The sequence below is a fragment of the Lygodium microphyllum genome, chromosome 13 (assembly GCF_053477565.2).
Source record: "Lygodium microphyllum isolate KBCC chromosome 13, Lygodium_microphyllum_v1.1.10, whole genome shotgun sequence".
Taxonomy (NCBI): Eukaryota; Viridiplantae; Streptophyta; class Polypodiopsida; order Schizaeales; family Lygodiaceae; genus Lygodium; species Lygodium microphyllum.
This window is the reverse complement of record NC_141147.1, coordinates 47,616,670-47,622,726: the sequence shown is the minus strand read 5'-3', so window position 1 is coordinate 47,622,726 and position 6,057 is coordinate 47,616,670.

Genomic DNA, 6,057 nt, shown 5'->3' with positions numbered 1-6,057 from the left:
GCTAAAAAGATCAAAGAAGAAATTGACAAGTTTTTGAGAGTTGGATTCATCAAACCGGTTAATGAGGTTACTTGGTTATCTCCTATTGTTGTGGTGCCCAAGAAGAATAGGAAGATTAGAGTCTTTGTGGATTACAAGAAATTAAATGTAGCTACCATTACATATCCCTTCCTGATTCCTTTTAATGACTCTCTCCTTGATGATGTGGTAGGCCATGAGATGTATAGTTGTCTGGATGGGTTTTCAGGATACAATCACATTAGGATGCATCCGAAAGATATGGATAAGATAGCTTTTATCACTAAGTGGGGAGCATATGTTAGCATAGTCATGAACTTCGGATTGAAGAATGGACCTCTTGAATTTTAGGGAGTTTCTCATAAGACATTTGAGCAATACCTAATAACTTTTATGTGAGTATTTATTGATGATTTTTGTGCTTTTGGCAATAGGAGAGAGTATTTGAAACACCTTAGGTTATGTTTTGAAAGATGTGGACAATTTGGCATGTCATTGAACCCGTTTAAGTGGGTGTTTTCAATAAAGAGAGGTGTGCTTTTAGGCCACATCTTGTCTAAAGAAGGTACGAGTATAGATCCAAGAAAGATTGCAGTTGTCCAAAAAGCTTATAAGGTTCCAGTTACCATGCAGGAAGTTATGAGGTTTGTGGGGCAAGTGAAGTGGCATAGCATGTATTTAAGGTACTTGTCACATATTTTTTCTCCTCTTACAACTTTAACCAAGAAAGAAATGTAGTTTATTTGGAGAGAAGATTAGGAAAAAGCCTTCAATTTTCTCAAGAAGATGTTAGTGGTAGCTCCCATATTGTAACCTCGAGCATGGGATTTACCTTTCCATGTTTTTGTTGATGCATCTAATATCGTTGTGGGAGTTGTGTCGATGCAAGATAAATTACTCGGCTAGTATAGACCATTCTATTATGCTAGCAAAGGATTGAGTACTACTGAAAATAATTATTCACTTATAGAAAGAGAAGTAGTTGGCATTGTTTTCTCCATGCAGAAATTTAGGCATTATTTGTTGGGAAATCATGTAATCTTTCATGTGGATCATGAGGCACTTTTATTCATGATAAATAAACCTCAATTTATAGGTAGATTGGCAAGATGGATGTTACTATTGCAAGAGTTTGACTTCAAGGTTATCCATACCCTAGGGAAAGAACATGCTATAGCTGATTATTTAAGTAGATTACAAAATGATGAGGCTAAAATAGGTGTTCCTAATTAGCTTCTTGATGCTGAACTCTTTAAGGTTCAAGTAATAGACCTTGATACATATCATGACCAATTGTTGAATTTCCTTATATAAGGGATTGTGCTAGTACACCTTACAATAGATCAAAGAAGAAGATTGGCACTGAAGAGTAGAGCATTTCAGGTTATTATGAACACACTGTAGAGAAGGGGAGTACATAATGTCTTAAGAAGGTGTGTTCTTGAATTTGAGCAAATAGTAGTTCTTCATGAAGCTCATTTCGGGTTGTTTGTGGTAGTCATTTCTTAGGGGAGATTATAGGCAAGAATATACTACAGGCAAGTTTATGGTGGCCTACTATGTTGAAGGATGCTCATCAATATGCTAAAGAGTGTTTGTAGTGTTTAAAGGGTTTGGCAACATGAGCACACTCTATACTATACTTCCTCTCCCATTCAAATTGGTCATGGGAGTTCCTTGACTTTCATTGATCAACACCAAATTATTTCCAAGCCCTAGACTCAAATTCAAGTTTTTCCTAGAGATGTAGGCCACTTATAATTGGGACTCTATATCCTCTGCTCGTATAATAGCAATGTCAATGTTAGTAAAACTAACAATACTCAACTACAGTTGAGCATGAATGTAGGTTTGCAATTTACAAAACACTTACTTCAATTCCTTGGGATACACTCAAACATGCTCTTGAGGTTTGATATATTACATTGAGAATACATAGCCAATACTAACTACCTCTCTCAGGGGCAAACTCTCTTTGGAAGGCCACAAAAAAATTATCAATTGTTGTTATGGTTCCAGCTTATGGGCTATGATACCATATTGTAGCTCTTCCTTTCAGAGTCATATTAAAGAACATCATCATATGTCCATCATCTTGGATTTGATAGTTGAACATTAACTTTTGGAACTCACTAATGTGAAACTCCACATTTTCCTCTACTAACCCATTAAAAATGGGTAGAGGGAATCCTAAGGCTAGTAGATCCGGCATCCCTATAGGGATTGCAATAGGTTGTGCCATGATGACAACTAGATTTTCTAAGAGTCTCTGAACTAGTGGAACTACTACTCCACTCAAAGTGGGATGACCAACTGGGAGAGGGGAAGTACTATAGCTTCCTCCTCCTCCTCCTCCTTGTAGAGATATTGGGTTGCTTCATTGAGGAGAATACCTCCTAAGGATTTCACTCTGCCATCTAGCCCTTTCAACTCTTTCTTGCTTATGGATATAGGCTTAGTGGTCTTTTGGATCTATTTCACTACCTTTTGGCATACATTAATCAATTAGTCCCTATTGATCAAGATTCAAAAACTGTCACTTATTAGCGGCTCTTGGCAAATGCACCACCTATAGAGAAAAAAAAATGGGCCCGAAACTAGCTCTAGGGCTTTAGCCAGCCCTCTATTCTCAACCAAAACACCCCACGCCCTCGCAGTCAGGAGCGTCTAGAGGCTAACCACACTAATCTAACTTAGACATGTGTTTGTACCATTCATAGTCCAATGGATCTCTTCCCCACTCCTCGTAAGGAGTACCCAAACATAATGGTTCCTAGCACCCCATAACACATACATGAGAAGCACCCCCTTGACTGACTCCCACATCCCCACTACGACACTCCTACACCTCTAGGTTTCTTCCCAAGATGCATCGTTCAAACATGTAACACATATGGCACATAGTCCTCCCTTTATAAAAATTTTTCTAGGGATAAAGTATAATAGTGACTTACTCAGTCCGCAAAGAAATGAACGTACTAACCCTACATCTTGGGACTTCTCACACTCTCAACATAGGTCAATATCTAGGAAACCAAGTGCTATGCAATCCAAGAGCTGATACTCTTTTTATACCATTGTGTATGGAATGTGATGCAAAGGTGAATGCCCACGAGTGCACAAACAATTGATTTTATCAAACCAACAACGTGGATGTGCACAAGCAATTCTTTTCATGATTTTCATACTACTAGCATATTTACTTTCTTACATAGGAGGGGACAACATATCGAGCATACTCATGCTACTAAAATTAAATTTTAAAATAAACATGATGCAAAGGTGAATGCCCACGAGTGCACAAACAATTGATTTTATCAAACCAACAACGTGGATGTGCACAAGCAATTCTTTTCATGATTTTCATACTACTAGCATATTTACTTTCTTACATAAATGGGACAACATATCGAGCATACTCATGCTACTAAAATTAAATTTTAAAATAAACATGTCCAATATGTAAAGTGCATTATGAAAATCAAAATTTAGCCTATATTCACCACTTATGACCCCTCCCCTCCCTAATGTTTAATGTTATGATTGGGGTGGTAGGCTTAAAGAGTATTTTCCTATCATTTTCTTGTCTAGAGAATAAATAACACACTATAATATGGAAATGGGAATAAATTGAGGCTAAATCTCATGCCTTAGGTCCATACATCCACAAACACATTTATAATTTTTAATAAATTTGTGGCTTATAGAATCTATTTCTCTCCATATAAAACCTATTTTTCTTGATTTATTTTAAATAAATTTTCGGGTTTCTCTAATTTTTCTAAGTCAAAAAATTAAGTCACACACTAATCCATCTTGAGATTCAATTTTATTTGGCATGAACACAATTTGATTACTCGAAATGATGAAAATGCCATTTTTTCTTTTAAAGTACACTTTTTGGGTTTTCAAAAATTAATAACTCATAATTACAAGTATGAATTTTAAATTTTATGACACATCCTTCAAAAATATTTTCACCAAGCATTTAAAAAAAATTATTGCACACATGGACAAGAATTGCATCGTAAATTATTTAAAAATATTTGAATTTTTATTGAAAAAGGGCTTACCACATTTTCTCAGGTTTTGAGAATTAATATTTGCATCTTCAGGCAACCACTAAACTCGCCATTGATCCTCAAACCATGCTGGTCATCATTCCTCAACATCCACATGATCTTATCACAGTTCGATGTAAGCCGAATAACTAGTATTCATTCCAATCTCTTCCCATCTACTTGCACATGAACCATCTTCAAGACGAGAGAGAGAAAGGAGAGAGAAAGACTGATTTCTACATTCTCTCTACAAGCCACTGGTCTCTACATGGAGACAGGTGATTGTGGGCAAAAAATTGAAGGGATAGGCTTGTGTGATCAAAGTAACGGGTTGCTTTCAGCCTCCAACCCTCCCTTTCATCAAATCATCATGGCACCTATTTGCTGCTCGTGCCATCCTAGATGCCATTCCAAAACCCCCCCTATAATTGTCAATTTTTGGGGGGGCCAAGGCCCCCCCTAAAGTCCAAAGGCCATATCCTTTCAAATCTTGCACTATTTGAACCCCCAAAGTGCTCGGCCTCTCGCTATTTCCGTATCCGTTACCCAATTTCGATTCTAAAAATTTCTGTGTGTCTATTTTGAAGTACTAAACTATTGGGAACTTATCCTACTTCGATTTGACAACTGAAAAAATTATGAAAATTTTGCAACCATTGCAAGATCTCCCTTTTGAAGTAATTTGAATTTGCATCCTCCATGGCCACTTAAAATTATCAGATTTGCATCTTCCTCCTCTTGTCAAGCTTTGTGTAATATTTTCGCCTAAAATATTAATCGACCTTAAAAAACCCCGCACATCTCGTGCAAGAGCAGCTTAAAATAATCTCCCCACAACTAGAAGAACCCTGGGCTAAATGCTCCACCCTCACGCGTTAATAAACTCCATCCGCATGGTGCATAAGAGGCCGTGGCTTGAAGACCGCAAGGCCGCATGAGAACACCCTTTACGAGAAAGGCAAAAGGATAATGGATAAGAACCTGAACCTCAATACCCAAGCTCTTAGAAATTGATTTTGCATGGAAAGAATGCATTTAAGCATGTCTCTAATACACGTAGTCGAGTTAAAAATATTTGGAAATTTTAAATGCAATTATCCATTCGTTTACAAAGTTAGTGCATGTCATGCCTTTGAAAAATGCTTGCATTTCCAAGTTGCAATCCCAATTGCATATTGCATAAAAGGTGGATTTATTTAAATTGTTGAGATATTTGCAATCACACCTACTTTAGTCCCTTTGTGAGAAGTAGTGAGGGCTCAGGACCAGAATCCCATATGCATAGTAGGAGAAAGTACCACCACTCAATTCCTATAAAGCATTGTACTTGCACTCTTTTTCTAATGCAATGATAGTACTCTTTTCTTTCTAGTAAAGTGTCATGTCACTGTCAATACACAAGATTGTGTTTATGAGTCCAAGTCTCAATCTTGGAACCTAATTCACTTGTGTAACAATTTGTCCTAGTCAAGGTCAATGTCTTCATGAGTTTATTTTTCCTCTTTCAACCTCCATAGCTTTCGCATCTGCCATGCTCTAGATCCCGCGTATTCACATGGTATCAGAGCTCAGTTGAGCATGGCCCAACTCTCCTTTCACTCCTCTCATCTCCTTTCCATCTCTTCTCAGCTCAGTTTGAGTACTGGACCCTGTCTCCAACTTCATTTGCATTCCTACCTTCAATGAAGCTTCCATGGCAGCCATATACAGCAGCACCTTGTCAGTTTTAAGCTTTCATATCTCTCTCTATAGGGAAAATCTCTCTAAAACTCCTTCTAGAGAAGTGTTTCTCTACTTCCAAAGCTCCTTCTTGGCACCTCAATCATTGAGATTGGGCAACTATAGCTTTAGCACTGCCTCTTTTCAGACTTGCTGCCATAACTGTGACTATGGACAGCACTTACCTACCTCTGTTGGAGCAGCCATACCTCATCAACCGGGCCATATCTCTTCAAGATTTCTTCTCGAGAGTTGTTCT